The 17,356-nt window shown below is 44.8% G+C and overlaps 1 protein-coding gene and 1 long non-coding RNA gene across 4 annotated transcripts in view; one reads left to right on the top strand and one right to left on the bottom strand.

The window, feature by feature from the left end:
• The first annotated feature begins 5,232 nt into the window (after nt 1–5,232).
• Nucleotides 5,233–17,356, top strand: part of LOC131185844 (uncharacterized) — a 35,184-nt gene continuing 23,060 nt past the window's right edge. For 2 of the 3 annotated variants that reach the window (XR_009152236.1, XR_009152234.1), the window contains exons 1-2: nt 5,233–5,427; nt 7,794–7,951. This is a non-coding gene — a long non-coding RNA (uncharacterized LOC131185844). Of the gene's footprint in view, nt 5,428–7,793; nt 7,952–9,667; nt 10,844–17,356 lie in introns of those variants that run through there. The other variant, XR_009152235.1, reaches the window with a different exon arrangement.
• The window catches only part of LIF (LIF interleukin 6 family cytokine), a 33,071-nt gene continuing 23,600 nt past the window's right edge, over nt 7,886–17,356 (bottom strand). The window contains exon 4 of the transcript XR_009152233.1: nt 7,886–7,920. The gene's annotated coding sequence lies outside the window, so the exon portion shown is untranslated. The remainder of the gene's footprint in view (nt 7,921–17,356) is intronic.

Raw genomic sequence — 17,356 nt, 5'->3', positions numbered from 1 at the left:
TTGACAGTAGCCAGTCTAAGGTTAAAATTTTGGGGGTTTGGGGATGAAACCACAGAGTCAGGTAGAGCATTCCAGGCATTGACCACTCTGTTGCTGAAGCCGTATTTTCTGCAATTGAGTTTGGTGTGGTTTACCTTAAGTTTGTATCTATTATTTGCTCGTGTATTGTTGTGGTTGAAGCTGAAGTAGTCATTGACAGGTAGGACATTGTAGCAGATGTTTTTATGAGCTACGCTTAGATCAGACCGAAGGCAGCATAGTTCTAAATTTTCTAAGTCCAAAATTTCAACTCTGGTGGCATAAAGTATTTTGTTGCGAGCGAAGGAGTGGAGGGCTCTCGTTGTGAAATATTTCTGGACACATTCAATTGTATTAATGTCTGATATGCAGTGCGGGTTCTTGAATTTATTTAAAATTTATGTACCGTATATACTCGAGTATAAGCCGAGTTTTTCAGCACGTTTTTTGTGCTGAAAAACGTCCCCTCGGCTTATACTCGGGTCTATACGGCTTATACTCGAGTTTGTTTGTTTTTTAAGCCCCTCGGCTTATACTCGAGTATATACGGCTTATACTCGAGTTTTTTTTTTTCTTTTTTTCACATTTTACCGGACGGCGCGGGGAAGCCCTGCCGGTGCAGTGAGAGGGCGGGGCGGGGGAGCCGCCAGCCTTCTCAGCTGAGGGAGGGAGGGTTTCCCCAACCGGTAGGTGCCTCATTTCCCACCCTCGGCTTATACTCGAGTCCCCAGTTTACCCCAGTTTTTGGGGTAAAATTGGGGACCTCGGCTTATACTCGGATCGGCTTATATTCGAGTATATACGGTATTTATTATAATTATATTATAATTTGTAATGCATTTATTTATAAACTTAGAATAAACCTTTATATTCATTTGAACTGCTTGGGGTCTGGAAACTGATCAAGAAAAGATTCAACCTAGAAATAAGGAGGAATTTTCTGACAGTGATAACAATCAACCCATGGAACAGAACTTGCCTTCGGAAGTTATGGGAGCTTCATCACTGGAGGCTTTCAAGAAGAGACTGGACTGCCATCTGTCAGGAATGGTGTAAGGTCTCCTGCTTGGGTGGGGGGGGGGTGTTATTCTAGATGACCTCCAAGGTCCCTTCCAACTCTGTTATTCTATATTCAATGGAACAGAAGTTGCTGTCAGAAGTTGTGGGAGCTTCATCACTGGAAGCTTTCAAGAAGAGACTGGACTGTCAACTGTCAAGGGTCTCCTGCTTGGGTGGGGGTGGGGAGGGTTGGACTAGATGACCTACAAGGTCTCTTCCACCTCTGTTAATCTGTTAAATCTGACTCCTGATTAAATCTGACTCCTGATTTCCTTTGCCTGACATTAAATTCACCTCACCTCACCCGACATTAGGGAAAGTTGCTAGGTGTTTTCCTGACCCTTCGTGAACGGAAGACAAAAAACAACAACAACAAAAACCCAGGAAAAGCAATTTTTTTTATTTGCATTTATATCCCACCCTTCTCCGAAGACTCAGGGCGGCTTACACTGTGTCAAACAATAGTCTTCATCCATTTGTATATTATATACAAAGTCAACTTATTGCCCCCAACAATCTGGGTCCTCATTTTACCTACCTTATAAAGGATGGAAGGCTTGAGTCAACCTTGGGCCTGGTGGGACTTGAACCTGCAGTAATTGCAAGCAGCTGCTGTTAATAGAATAGAATAGAATTTTATTGGCCAAGTGTGATTGGACACACAAGGAATTTGTCTTGGTGCATATGCTCTCAGTGTACATAAAAGAAAAGATACGTTCATCAAGGTACAACATTTACAACACAATTGATGATCAATATATCAATATAAATCATAAGGATTGCCAGCAACAAGTTATAGTCATACAGTCATAAGTGGAAAGAGATTGGTGATGGGAACTATGAAACGATTAATAGTAGTGCAGATTCAGTAAATAGTCTGACAGTGTTGAGGGAATTATTTGTTTAGCAGAGTGATGGTCTTCGGGAAAAAACTGTTCTTGTGTCTAGTTGTTCTGGTGTGCAGTGCTCTATAGCGTCGTTTTGAGGTAGGAGTTGAAACAGTTTATGTCCAGGATGCGAGGGATCTGCAAATATTTTCACGGCCCTCTTCTTGATTCGTGCAGTATACAGGTCCTCAATGGAAGGCAAGTTGGTAGCAATTATTTTTTCTGCAGTTAATAACTAATAACAGACTGTCTTACCAGTCTGAGCCACAGAGGCAGTTGGCCCCCTTTTCTGCTAAATCTGAACAGATTCCTGAAGATACTGCTCATGATTATTGAATGCCGGAGAAAAATGCTGATCTGGGTGCTCTCCAAACAATTTCATTTCATCAAGGAAGCTCCGCTTTGAAGCCCTATCAAGACGTCTAAGAATGCAAAACCGATGCCTCCAGGGTGTGTGCGTTTGTATTGTGTGTGTGTGTCTGTTGCAGATGAGGAAAGATCAATGAATGGGGGGGGCAGGGGGGTACGTTTTCCCAAAGAATGTAGACAAATGGGACGATATGACCTCACAGTCTAAGGATCTGCCTCTTTCCTGCTGCAGGACAAAACCCACAGAGGTGGTGCAGACTTGACATTGGCTTCAGGTGAAGAGGTACAAAGAGATTCTCGAGCAGGGTGTCAGGCCTGGAAACCATACTAGACTTTAGGGTTCCAGACGCTGCCACATTTTTCCCCTGAGGGGAAGAAGGGGGGTTATGGGGTATGGTAACATTCTTCAAGCGGTCAAGGTCGGATGATGTTCACATCTGTAGGAAGAGTGGCGAGAAGATATTCGAATGAACTGGGAGAAAGTTCAGTTTTGGAATATTGTCAAGGTTCCAGAAAAACCTCTTCTGCATAAAAAAAAACTCAGAAGCCATTGTTTTCCAGAGTTCTTTACTAGCATGAGGAAACTGGCACACGATGAGTGAAATTCCAAAACTGAACTTCCGGATTCTTTTCCCAGTTATACAAACCCCAAGAGTCCCACCCCACTAACCCCTTTGCTGGTCACATGGTCCCACGTTCTCCCAGTTCATTCGAATATCCTCTCGCCACTCTTCCTGCAGATGTGAACACCATCCGACCTTGACCGCTTGAAGAATGTTACCATACCCCTCAACCCCCCTTCTTCCCCTCAGGGGAAAAATGTGGCAGCGTCTGGAACCCTAAAGTCTAGTATGGTTTCCAGGCCTGACACAGGGGAGGTGGGGGGGGGGTCTATGTTGTGTGTTCAGGGGAGAGATATGCGAGAGGGGAGCAACACCCGTATTTGTGACATCAAGCAACTTTCCCCGATCTGATGTCTTCCAGATGTTTCTTGGCCTTGGCTGAGCCATTTTCCAAGTGGCTGTTCCATCTGCGGAACCTCTCAGGTTAAGAGAGGTTGAAACCAAAGGTGCTCCAACATTGGGATCATCTCAGAGGAATCATGCCAGTCAGTTCTCCTTTTAATTGGAATAGAATAGAATAACAGAGTTGGAAGGGACCTTGGAGGTCTTCTAGTCCAACCCCCTGCTCAGGCAGGAAACCCTACACCACTTCCGACAAAGGGTTATCCAACATCTTCTTAAAAACTCCCAGAGTTGGAGCATTCTCAATTTCTGGAGGCAAGTTTGTTCCACTGATTAATTATTCTCACTGTCAGGAAATTTCTCCTTAGTTCTAAGTTGCTTCTCTCCTGGATGAGTTTCCACCCGTTGCTTCTTGTCCTGCCTTCAGGGGCTTTGGAGAATAGCTTGACTCCCTCTTCTTTGGGGCAGCCCCTGAGATATTGGAACACTGCTATCAGGTCCCCCCCAGTCATCCTTTTTTATTAAACTAGACATACCCAGTTCCTGCAACCGTTCTTCATACGTTTTAGCGTCCAGTCCCCTCGTCATCTTGGTTGCTCTTCTCTGCACTCTTTCTAGAGTCTCCACATCTTTTTTATATCTTGGCGACCAAAACTGGATGCAGTATGAAGACATATGGCGAACAATAACAGGAACTGGGTGTGGCTGGTCTAGAGGGGAAAAAAGGCCAGGGGTGGGGGGGACATGACAGCAGCATTCCATTATTTAAGGGGCTGCCACAAAGAAGAAGGAGTCAACCAAGGGTGCTATTCATTATTATTATTATATGCACCAAGACAAATTCCTTGTGTGTCCAATCACACTTGGCCAATAAAAAAATCTATTCTATTCTATTCTATTCAGCAGGTTCTGACACGTTCTGGAGAACCAGTAGTGGAAATTTTGAGTAGTTTGGAGAACTGGCCAATACCACCTCTGGTTCAGAGGTGGGGTGGGAATGGAGATTTTGCAATATCCTTCCCCCAGGAGTGGGGAGGGAATGGGGATTTTGCAGTACCTTTCCCCTGCCACGCCCACCAAGCCACGCCAGCAAAACCAGTAGTAAAAAAAATTTGAGTTCTACCCGTGGAGTCCACCTATTCTCCAAAGCACCTGAAGGCAGCCACAGTCACCCGATCACGCCTAACCCATGCCAGCTTCCCGCAAACCAAGTCAATGGGAAAAGTCATGGCTGCCCCTCCTGCTTTTAATTACCTTACTCATTCTATTTCTCTCTTTAGGCAAAGGGATAGCTCTGAAAGGATGACCCAATAGGTTACGGGTTGCCTAGTTCATGGCTAAAACGACACCAACATAGGGGCCTCTGTGGCTCAGACTGCTAATGCAGTCTGTTATTAACAGCAGCTGCTTGCAATTACTGCAGGTTCTCGTCCCACCAGGCCCAAGGTTGACTCAGCCTTCCATCCTTTATAAGGTAGGTAAAATGAGGACCCAGATTGTTGGGGGCAATAAGTTGACTTTGTATATAAATATACAAATAGGATGAAGACTATTTCTTAACACAGTGTAAGCCGCCCTGAGTCTTCGGAGAAGGGCGGGATATAAATTCAAATTAAAAAAAAAAAAACATTCCCCCAAATTCTTAACCCCGAAGCTTTTCCAGAAGTGGTTAATGAAATGCAATTAATCCCAGGTGGCTTATTTACCAAAAGCGTCCTTCCTGTCTGTCTCCATGAACTTTAACAAACGGGGCAAAATGCCACCTTCCTTCTTTGCATAATCCCAATAAATCCATTCTTTTACTTCATCTTTACTCAGGTGTGGCACGGAATCACACCGCAGGGCACCAAATCTTTGCAAAGTCAGCGTGGGTGAGCGCTATAGTTCCGTGCCAAAGCACATTGCTACTTTTGTTCTCGGCTTCCTCCGCTGAATTAACTATCCGCATTTTTTCCCCCACTACAGTTTCCCTCCCCTGTTCCGGAGACCTCATTTTTTTTTGGTTGTTGTTGCTCTTCTGAGCATCCCAAATTGCTTCGGCGTTGGAAATTCCCTGGGCTGATTCAGAAACTTTGATCCGGCTCAACGGATAACCTCAAACCAGGTTGAGTAGCGGGCGTGCAACACTGGTGAGTATGATGTTGCCGGGGGATTCGACAGAGCCGTCCCCCCCTTCCCCGGCTTGGGGGGAGAAAAAAATTATTTTGTCCTATGAGAGTTGTTTTATAGATGAAGTGCGTTTAGAAGGCTCCTTTGTGTTTTATATTCCTTGCGTGTCCTTTTGAAAAAGGTATGGGCAACCGGGAAACGAACGGGAAATAATTATGACGGATTGATGGCGTGCCATGAAAGTCATTCTCCACTCCTGGCAACCGCCAGGCAAGAGGGAAACACCTATGCAAGCAATCCTTGACTTACAAACATTCACTTAGCGGCCATTCTAAGTTTCAACGGCGTTGAAGGAAGTGACGTATCATATATCCCCTGCATTTACAACTGTCATAGCGTTCCTATGCTCACGTGATCAAAATCTAGGCATTTGGCAACCTGCAGGAATTTACAAACGGTTGCAGTATCTTGTGTGATTCCCCATTTGTGGCCTTCCCAGGTGGCTTTCCCGACATGCCAAGTCCATGGGGGAAGTCGGCTTCACTTAATGACCATGCGTACCCCGTTTCTCCGAAAATAAGACCCAACCGGAAAACAAGTCCTAACATGATATTTTCAGGGCGCTCGTAATATAAGCCCTACCCCCCAAAATAAGCCCCAGTTAAGATGGTCAGCCAGATGGGTGCATTTAGTACTGTATTTTCCCCCAAAATAAGACCCAACCGGAAAATAAGTCCTGGCATGATTTTTCAGGGCGCTTGTAATATAAGTGCTACCCTCAAAATAAGCCCCAGTTAAGATTGTCAGCCAGATGGGGGTGCATTTAGTACTGTATTTCCCCCAAAATAAGACCTAACCAAAAAATAAGCCCTAATGCATCTTTTGGAGCAAAAATTAATATAAGACCCAGTCGTTATTTTTTGAGAAACATGGTAGTGATTTGCTTAAAAGCTGTGGGGGAAAATATATGGTAAAATTGTACTTATTTCCCAAACATCTTCCTCAGCCACAGAAGTTCTGATCTCAATCACGTAATGTGTCTTCTTGTGATTGCAAGACTATCGCTTCTCCAAGATTCTCAGTCCCCATAAACTGCAAAGGGACCTGAAGAAGCATTTTGTGTTTCTCCCCCTAATTTAACCCGCCTCTTCTCGTCAAAGTCCCAGCTGGAAGATGTTTTCAAAACCTTGGCTGCATAGCCAAGCTGACGTGCTGAAGTTCCCATTCGTTTTCCAGTCCTTATGTCAACTGACTTAAGTGTTAGTAACCGCACAACAAATATATGACGATAATAACTAAAACTTGTGTTCTGTATGAGAGGTGATGTTTTTCTCAAGCTCAGCCCCCCCCCCTCATTGGGATAGCGGTGTTTTAAAGCAGGAGTCTCCAACCTTGGCAACTTTAAGCCTGGCGGACTTCAACTCCCAGAATTCTGGAAGTTGAAGTCTGCCAGGCTTAAAGTTGCCAAGGTTGGAGACCACGAGTGAAATTCAGCAGGTTCTAACACCTTCTGGAGAACCAGTAGCAGAAATTTTGAGCAGTTCAGAGAACCGTCAAATACCACCTCTGGCTGGCCCCAGAGTGGGGTGGGAATGGAGATTTTGCAGTATCCTTCCCCTGGATTGGGGTGGGAATGGAGATTTTGCAGTATCCTTCCCCCTGGAGTGGGGTGGGAATGGAGATTTTGCAATATCCTTCCCCCTGGAGTGGGGAGAGAATGGAGATTTTGCAATATCCTTCCCCTGGAGTGGGGAGGGAATGGGGATTTTGCATTATCCTTCCCCTGGAGTGGGGAGAGAATGGAGATTTTGCAGTATCCTTCCCCTGGAGTGGGGTGGGAATGGAGATTTTGCATTATCCTTCCCCTGGAGTGGGGAGAGAATGGAGATTTTGCAATATCCTTCCCCTGGAGTGGGGAGGGAATGGGGATTTTGCATTATCCTTCCCCTGGAGTGGGGAGAGAATGGAGATTTTGCAGTATCCTTCCCCTGGAGTGGGGAGAGAATGGAGATTTTGCAGTATCCTTCCCCTGGAGTGGGGAGAGAATGGGGATTTTGCAGTATCCTTTCCCTGCCACGCCCACCAAGCCACACCACGCCCACCAAGCCACACCACGCCCACCAAGCCACACCCATGGAACCTATGGTTAAAAAAAAAAATTGAATTTCAGCGCTGTTGGAGATCCCTGCTTTAAAATCCATATTGCAGTCAAATTCTCATTAGCTAAGCTGGCCAGGGAAGACAGGTGGCTAAGGCAGCTGCAAGGTCTCAGTTTAAGGAAGATTTATCCAAATAAAGAGGGCAGGCTGGACTTTCCCCTGTGCAGTGGCTCTTTTTTTATTATTATTATTATTATTTGTTTTGTTCATTAATAATTATGCCGCAGGTGGAAACATCTGGCTGACTTTGCTGGGAACTTGTCCGGGCTTGAAAGTTGAAGTCGAGTCAGAGTCGTTTGATCCCTGAGTCACAGCCCACCGGAAATTCCCAAGGGGATGGCTGGCACTTCCCTGCTGCGATAGAGAAAAGCAGGAAAGGTCACTGGTAAGCAGTTGGAAGACCATTTTAGGAGGGAGGGAGGGATAGAGGGGAATGGGAGTGGGAATGTGGAAGGTTTAACTCATAGAATCATCTATTGCAATGTCCTTCCTGTTGAGGATTACTTCAGCTTCAATCACAACAATACAAGAGCAAACAATAGATTTAAACTTAATATTACCCGCCCCAATCTTGATTGCAGAAAATATGACTTCAGTAACAGAGTTGTTAATGCTTGGAACCCACTACCTGACTCTGTGGTCTCTTCCCAAAATCTCCAAAGCTTTAACCAAAAACTATCTACTATTGTCCTCACCCCATTCCTAAGAGGTCTGTAAGGGGCGTGCATAAGAGCACAAACATGCCTACCGTTCCTGTCCTACTGTTTCCTTTCATTATATACAATTTATATAGTTATTATATGCTTATACTCATATATATATACTTATGTTGTATAGATACTTCATGCTTATGCTTATGTATGCTGTTATGACAAATAAATAAATAATAAATAAATAAATAAAAAAGGGAAGGCAAGGAAAGAGAGAATGGGAAAGGGAAGGAAAGGAAAGAGAGAATTGGGAAGGAAAGGAAAGGAAAGGAAAGGGTGAAAGGGAAAGAAAGGAAAGGGAAAGAAAGGGAAGGAAAGGAAAGGAAAGGAAAGAGGGAATTGGGAAGGAAAGGAAAGGAAAGGAAAGAGCAAAAGGGAAAGAAAGGCAAGGAAAGAGAGAATGGGAAAGGAAAGGAAAGGAAAGAGGGAATTTGGAAGGAAAGGAAAGGAAAGGAAAGAGAGAATGGGGAAGGAAAGGGAAGGAAAGGAAAGGAAAGGGGGAATGGGGAAGGAAAGAGAATGGCAAAGGGGAGGGAAGGGAAGGGAAGGAGCGAGGGATAGAGGTAGGGATAGGGGAGGCATAGGGGGAAGGTGAAGGGGAAAGGAAGGAAGGAAGGAAGGAAGGAAGGAAGGAAGGAAGGAAGAAGAGGAAAGGATGGAAGGGAAAGAGGGAGGGAGGGAAGGAAGGATATAGGAAAGGAGGAGGAGGAGGAGCGGAGAGTTCCAATAGTAAAGTCAGCTCAGACCACCAAGGAAAATCTGAAAGGCGTCCTCCAGAGCATTGAGATTATTGGAGAAAAACAGAATTCAGAGTGTTGAAGTCCACCCATCTCAACGCTGCCAAGGCTGAGAAACAATGAGCTAGGATAAGGAGGGAGGGGAGGGAGGGGAGGGCCCCTCCCCTCCCATCGAAAGGGACCCAGTTATATCAGGGGGTCAGGGGAAGGCCAGCCCAGATAGCAAGGAAAGGCCAAACGAGGATAAATAGATTAAATACATAAAAAGGGGTTCCAAGGAGGGTGGAGCGCTGGAGAGGTTCCTTGCATGCAAACGGGATTTCACGCCAATGCTTAAAAGCACTCCGCCAGCATTTCTGCTTCTTCATTTTTTTAAAAAAAAATATAATTTTACGAAAATTGTTAAGAAAGAAAGTTAAAAAAAAAACAACGAATGGGAATTAATATAGAGTAAGAAAAAGAGAAAGGGAAGGAGGGAATCAAAGAAAAAAAGGTAAAAGTACCAAAATAAACAGCAGCTTCCCATTTTCTTCATAACCATTACAGGTACGATTATAAAATTTATCTCTTGCTCGAGGGTTACCGCGTATCTCCTATTCGACAATCTATCATCGAGACCATAAATGATAAGTTCATATATTTTTTTTCTGACAGAAAACCTGGTGCTCTCTGAGCTGGGTTGTTTTCTTCCAGACATTTCATTACCCAACTAGGTAACATCATCAGCGCTAGAAGTGAGTGGGGTCAAAACTATTTTCCAAAGGCCAGACCAGGAATATTGGATGAAAACTGACCAAGGAGAAATTCAACCTGGAAATAAGGAAGGAATTTTTCTGACAGTGAGAACAATCCACCCATGGAACAGAAGTTGCTTTCGGAAGTTGTGGGAACTTCATCACTTGGAGGCTTTCAAGAAGAGACCGGACTACCATTTATCGGAGATGGTGTAGGGCAGGGATCTCCAAACTTGGCGACTTTAAGACTTGTGGACTTCAACTCCCAGAATTCCCCAGCTAGCATGGCTGGCTGGGGAATTCTGGGAGTTATGTAAAAGATAATATAATATATAATATATAACAACAGAGTTGGAAGGGACCTTGGAGGCCTTCTAGTCCAACCCCCTGCCCAGGCAGGAAACCCTACACCATCTCAGACAAATGGTTATCCAACATTTTCTTAAAAATTTCCAGTGTTGGAGCATTCACAACTTCTGCAGGCAAGTCGTTCCACTTATTAATTGTTCTAACTATCAGGAAATTTCTCCTTAGTTCTAAGTCCACAAGTCTTAAAGTTGCCAAGTTTGGAGACCCCTGGTGTAGGGTGTCCTGCTTGGGTAGGGGGTTGGACTAGATGACCCACAAGGTCCCTTCCAAGGCTGTAAATCTGGATAATCCACAGCCACATGACACATAACTGCAATTTACGACATTTTTGCTTCAAAGCTATGTTTGCTTCCAATTCTCCGCAAGAGCAAATCCGTAGCAAACGAGGGCTTCGCTTAAAGACTGTGGCATTTGCTTAATGAACCACTCTCCCCACAAAAAATAAAGCTCATAAAAATTGGGTTGGACAAGGGAAGACTTAATTTACGACTGTCACAACTTATAACCCTATTGGGCAGGCTCCATTACTGCCGTAAGACAAAGACCACCACATCTGTCTCTAATCTAATCTAATCTAATCTAATCTAATCTAATCTAATCTAATCTAATCTAATCTGTCTCTAGGACTGCAATGCAGCCTTCGTGCATTAAAACCTCCAATTGCTAACCTATAAATTGCTAACCCATAAACCAAACACGCTAAACCCACTGCACAACTATTTCTTCAACAAGGAAGAAACTGAAAAAACTTGGCGCCTCCTTCCAGGCGTTCTGCTCTTGGAAACCTCAGGCTTCAAAGCTTTCATCGTGAGCCCAAGCGGCCTCTGATGCAATGGTTGGATATCAAGAACGCCTCCAGCAATTCATATTTTTTTCTAGCCAAAGAGCTGGGTCGTTTTTTTGGGGGTTTTTTTTTTTGCTACATGGCGCAAAGAACCTTGTAGAATGTACCATTCGAACTTTTGACGTCCTTATTTCTGCGCTCCGCTGCTAATGCCCTTATCTGGTTAAAATTCGGCCTTGTCTTAATCCAGGCTCATTTTGCCCCTGGGAAATTGCCAGTGGGGAAAAAATGAGCTCAGGCGAATTTGGGGAGGGTAATCCAGGGGTGAAATGCTACCGGTTCGGGCCGGTTCGCCCGAACCGGTAGTATAAAAAAATGCTACCAGTTTGCCGAATCGGTAGCAAAAAATGTGATCTCGCTTTGGGAGAAAACAGCCCTCCTGTTTGGTTAAAGAGCAGCGATACGGTGGGGGTGTGTGTGAAAGTTGTGGGTGGGATGATGAGATCCCCTTTCGAGGGCCCAGGATGGAGGAGGCTGCCCCCTTCCTCCTGCCTTCCACACTCCCTGCCCAGCCAGAGGTGCCCCGTGCCAGGTTGGTCTTGGCTAAGTAGAGGAAAGTTGCAAGGGTCACCGGAGGGGAAAAGATACTTCTTGCCCCATTACTCACTTGGTTCTCCTCCTCCCCTTCGGAAGCTGAGGTCATGCTTTGTTGTGGAATGACTCATCTGCAAAAGACCCAGAGTCTGTAGATCAAACCTAGAAAATTTTCTTTCTTTCTTTTCATTCTTCCTTTCTTTCTTTTCTTTCTTTCTTTCCTTCCTTCTTTCTTTCCTTCTTTCCTTCCTTCTTCCTTTTCTTCTTTCCTTTTTCTCCTTCCTTTGTCTTTCTAGCTATCTTTTTCACCTTCCTTCTTTATCTTTCTCTCTTTCTTTCTGTCTTTTTCTCCTTCCTTCCTTCCTTCCTTCCTTCCTCCCTCCCTCCCTGCCTTTCTCTCCCTCTCTCTCCATCTTCTTTCTTTTTGTCCCTCTTTTTTCTCTCTCTTTCCCTCTTCCTTCCCTTCCCTTCCCTTCCCTTCCCTTCCCTTCCCTTCCCTTCCCTTCCCTTCCTTTCCCTTCCCTTCCTTTCCTTTCCTTTCCTTTCCTTTCCTTTCCTTTCCTTTCCTTTCCTTTCCTTTCCTTTCCTTTCCTTTCCTTTCCTTTCCTTTCCTTTCCTTCCCTTCCCTTCCCTTCCCTTCCCTTCCCTTCCTTTCCTTTCCCTTCCCCTTCCCCTTTTTCTCATTTCAGCTTAAATTCCATGAATTGTTCACCAAATCTAGCCAACCAATCCCACTTGTCTCTCCAGGTGTGTCCACAATGTGTAGGGGGAGTTATAAAAGAATTCACACATTTCCAAAGGGCGAGGCTTAACTCCACCATCTTTGACTTTTTGGACTCCTCTATACACACACCACACACACACACACAAACCACCCTGGGCTCTATCCTTTAATTCCCAGCGCCTTTCTTGACTCTGGATATCAGCCACTGAAAATTTCGCCTCCGGTTTCTTGGCACGCCACCACCTCCTCCTCCTTTTATTTCTTTCCCCCTTGCAAATCATGGCCAACCGGAAATTTGTTTCCCAAACCCTGCATAGAGCAGAGTTGCCTTTTTGTTACCTTGGCATATTTATTGCTCTTTAATACGTTCTGCAATTTCCCTTCTGTGTGCAGAAGGGAGGAGAAGAACGAGGGAAGAGGGAAAAATGAGATGGAAAGAAAACTACAGTCAGAAAAACACTCGAGAAGGAAGCGAAGGTTGCTGGGTCATCAGCTGGCGCTGCTGAAGGTTTTTTTAAAGCTGGCCAACACCAAGCCAGGAAGGCCTTGCTTTGTGGCTTTCTGATTTGGGCACCAAGAAAGCAACCTCTGCAGGTATGGAGAAGCCAGCAAGGTTGTCCCGTGTCCCCCCCCCCCCCAGCCCAGCTGAAAATCTTAAGTCACCCTACTTTTTTTTCTTTGGGGGGGTTGGAATCAGAAGATATTACAGATGGGGAAGAAACGAACCTAGAGAAGCGCATTTAGGGTTCGTGCAACTCCTTTGGGAATATAGGGAATGTAAATATAATATACAAATGGATGAAGACTATTGCTTAACACATTGTAAGCCGCCCTGAGTCTTCGGAGAAGGGCGGGATATAAATTCAAATAAATAAAAAATAAATAAATTAAAAGAAAACCTGGATTGACAGAGAGAGAATATAATGGTTGTCTTCCTTTACACTTTTGTTGTTCTGTGATTCATTTGCTTCCCATTTTTTGCAACCTTCTTACAACAGAGTTTGGAAGGGATCTTGGAGGTTTTCTAGTCCAACCCTTAGCTTATGGCAGGAGATCCTATACCATTCTGGACAAGAGAAAACTACCAAGCTCAGAGAGCACCAAAGACCCCAAAGTCCTTCTCCTCCTCCTCCCCTCCCTCCTCCTCCCCCTCCTCCTCCTCTACCTTCTAGCACTGATGAAGTTACCTAGTAGGTTAATGAAACATCGGCAAGAAAACCATCAAGCTCAGAGAGGATCAAGGAGCCCACAGTCCTCCTCCCCCTCCTGCTCCTCCTCCCCCCCCCTTCTCCTCCTCCTCCCCCTCCCTTTCCTCTACCTTCTGGCACTGATGATGTTACCTAGTTGGGTCATGAAACGTCTGCAAGAAAACAACCAAGCTCAGAGCGCACCAAAAAAACCCTCCCCTCATAACTAAACATTACTAAAAGGCATAGGCTTAAGTGAACACAGCTGCTCACAAAAACCTGACATTTACTAAAAAAAAAATTAAGATTCAGAAAAGCCGCTTGCCGACTCTTCATAATCTGGGGCTGTCAGAGGCTGACAAGACGCTCCTCCTACAAAGTCCACAAGAACAAGAATGACCTTTAAACATAAAATCCCTTGCTAGGAAACACTTCCTTAGACCTCTTTTTTTGCGGGGGAGGGCAGCGGTGGGATTCAGCCAGTTGGCACCACTTCGGGAGAACCGGTTGTTAACTGTTAACTGAGCAGTTTGGCAAACTGGTTGTTGGAAGAAATCATGAGGGCAGAGAACCGGTTGTTAAATGACTTGAATCCTCACCCCTGGGGGAGGAGTCAGTGCAGAATTATTACTTATCAACACACGGGTTCCAGGCATTTCTCCCCCCCCCCAAAGTATTCGCATGGACGAGACCCTTCCTAACCGACTCGCGGTCTCAAAACCCAACTCGCCGGCTCTTTGAATGGACAGCGTCTTCTCCAACCAGCTCCCATTGCCTAGCCCCATATATGGTGATCGAAGGGCCAGGGCTCTCTGAGGAGCAGAAGATCATGGCCTGATAGGATTAGACATTTGATCAGATTAAACCTGACAAAACGAAAACCGGGCGCGCGATCGGATGATGGATGCTTTGCGGCTTCCGACAGATATGGGAGGTGGGTTTTTTTGTTTTGTTTTTTTGGTTCCGGCCTTCTCTAGCTTTGCTAAGCGATAACAACTATTTGGCGTCAGAAAGTTGTGATGCCGTTGATAGGATTGAGATAAAGCCAGCCAGCTCCGATTTTCTCATGCAACACATTAAAACCCCCGAACCCAGTAACCAAGCCTAGCCGTGTTCATCTAGTGTCCTGTTTTCTGCAAATGAAGCACGCATGGCTTCGCATGATGGGTTGACTGATAAAGCATGCGTCAGGTTTATCTGTTGACTTGCTTATTTCTTGTTAACACTGAGAGAGCTTATGCACCAAAGACAAATTCCTTGTGTGTCCAATCACACTTGGCCAATAAAGAATTCTATTCTATTCTATTCTATTCTATTCTATTCTATTCTATTCTATTCTATTCTATTCTACTATTCCCATTCTTATTCCATTCCTTCTATCCTATCCTTCACTGTTCTGTTCTATGCTATTCTATTCTCTATTTATTCCAATTTCTATTCTATTCTGTTCTCTATTTATTCCAATTTCTTTTCTATTTTATTCTATTCTTTCTTATTCTGTTCTATTCTATTTTACTCATTCTTATTCTAATCCTATTCTATTCTATTCTATTCTATTCTATTCTATTCTATTCTATTCTATTCTATTCTTTCTTATTCTGTTCTAGTCTATTTTATTCATTCTTATTCTATTCTATTCTATTCTATTCTATTCTATTCTATTCTATTCTATTCATTCTTTATTCTGTTCTATTCTATTCTATTCTATTCTATTCTTTCTTATTCTGTTCTATTCTATTCTATTTTATTCATTTTTATTCTAATCTACTTCCTTCTTCCCTCCTTCTATTCCATTCCATTCCCTTCCATTCCATGCCATGCCATGTCATGCTATGCTATGCTATGCTATGCTATGCTATGCTATGCTATGCTATGCTATGCTATGCTATGCTATGCTATTCATTCTTATTCTATTCTATTCTATTCTATTCTATTCTATTCTATTCTATTCTATTCTATTCATTCTTTTTTCTATTCTACTCTACTGTACTCTACTCTACTCTGTTCTATTCCGTTCCATTCCATTCCACTCTATTCCATCCCATCCCATCCCGTCCCGTCCCATCCCGTCCCGTCCCGTCCCGTCCCGTCCCGTCCCATCCCATCCCATCCCATCCCATCCCATCCCATTCCATTCCATTCCATTCTACCCCTCTTCACCTTGCCAAACGCTGGTCTACATTCTGAGATTTCCCTAACAACTGTTCATGTGCATTACGGTATTTTTCGGAGTATAAGACACACCTTAGTTTTTGGGGAGGAAAATAAGAAAAAAGCTGATTGGCAGGTGGATCGGCCTCCTGGAATACCCCCAATCAGCTGTTCCCAGAGGTGAATTTTAGCAACAGGTTGGTTGGTTGTCAGTTCTGTGCCTTGTTTTTGGTTTTTGGTTTTCTTTCCTTTTTTTTTGCCTCTGAAACTTCTGAAACTCTGTTTCAGAAAAAACTTTTTTTTCCTGCCTCTGAAAGCCTCCAAAACAGCTTCAAAAAAAAAAAAAAGCCTCTGAAACTCTGTTTGTGGGCTTCTTTTCTGAAGCTCAGTTCGGGTGCTTTTTTTCTGAAGCTATGTTTGGAGGCTTTTTTTGTGAAGCTCTGTTTGGAGGCTTCTTTTCTGAAGCTCTGTTTGGAGGCTTTTTTGTGAAGCTCAGTTCGGGTGCTTTTTTTCTGAAGCTCTGTTTGGAGGCTGTTTTTCTGAAGCTATGTTTGGGGGCTTTTTTCTGAAGCTTCGTATCAGATGCTTTTTTTCAGCCTCTATTTGAGAAGCTGGGCGGGGCTACATTCGGCATATAAGACGCACCCAGGTTTTCACTCTCTTTTTTGGTGAACAAAGGTGCGTCTTTATACTCTGAAAAATAATGTAAGTGGGTTGCATCGAAGGAGCTGCAGCCCTGTATTCCAAATTTTTTTTTAATAAGCATTCTCAAAAATTCGTTATGCTCTCTTTTCCTTCCCCCCCCCCCCACTCTTACAACATAAACACAAGCCTGGTGTGGCCGGGAGAGCCACAACATTCCTTACCCATCTCTTCCTCTGAGTGCAACCATCTGCTCCCTTAGACGTATTGTTTTGTCTACCCACGGAAATGTAACATCAGCTGGAAATGCTCACTCGGCCCTCAATCTGCAGTGTTTTGCTTCTTCTGCTGAGCACAGCTGCCTTTCTTCCGCGATCAGGACATGTCCACGTGAGAGGTGGGAAAAAAGAGAACCGTGGTCTCTCGGTCTTCTCCAGGTCAAGCCGAGAAGGAGAGGAACAATCTGACGTCAGGTGGTGGCGTGCAAGCTGCAGAAATTGCTTGGGTCTCGGTTGTGTAAGCATCCTTGATCCCCCAACCACAAATATTCCTCATCTTACTCAAAGTAAGAAAAGAACTACAGGTAAGTCAAGGTAAAGTTTCCCCTCGCACATAAGTGCTAGTCATTCCTGACTCTAGGGGGCGGTGCTCATCTCCGTTTCAAAGCCCGAAGAGCCAGCGCTGTCCGAAAACGTCTCCGTGGTCATGTGGCCGGCAGGACTCAACGCCAAAGGCGCACGGAATGCTGTTCCCTTCCCACCAAAGGTGGTCCTTATTTTTCTGAACTCTCTAAGGGTGAAAACCAGGGGCGGGTTCCAAATCCTGTCGCTACTGGTTCGCCAGCGCATGGCACTTCTGCGCATGCTCAGAAGCACCCCGGGCCTCCCACCGCCGCTGCTACCGGTTCACCCGATCTGGTGCGAACTGGTAGCAACCCACCACTGGTGAAAACGGCCTCCCCCATGCTCCCCCGGAAGGCCTCTGGAGGCGGAAAACGCTCTCCCAGAGCCTCCATGCAAGCCGCGTGGGCCGGGCCAGCCAAAAATGAGCTGGCCAGCATGCAAATGCGCACTGAAGCTGAGCTAGGGCAATGGTTTGCGGGCCCGCAGATATGGCTACGCGTTGCACCCGTGGCACGCATGGCATAAATTCATCATC

Source organism: Ahaetulla prasina, chromosome 15 (assembly GCF_028640845.1).
Source record: "Ahaetulla prasina isolate Xishuangbanna chromosome 15, ASM2864084v1, whole genome shotgun sequence".
In the NCBI taxonomy this organism is placed as follows: Eukaryota; Metazoa; Chordata; class Lepidosauria; order Squamata; family Colubridae; genus Ahaetulla; species Ahaetulla prasina.
This window is presented reverse-complemented; position numbering and strand designations above follow the sequence as displayed.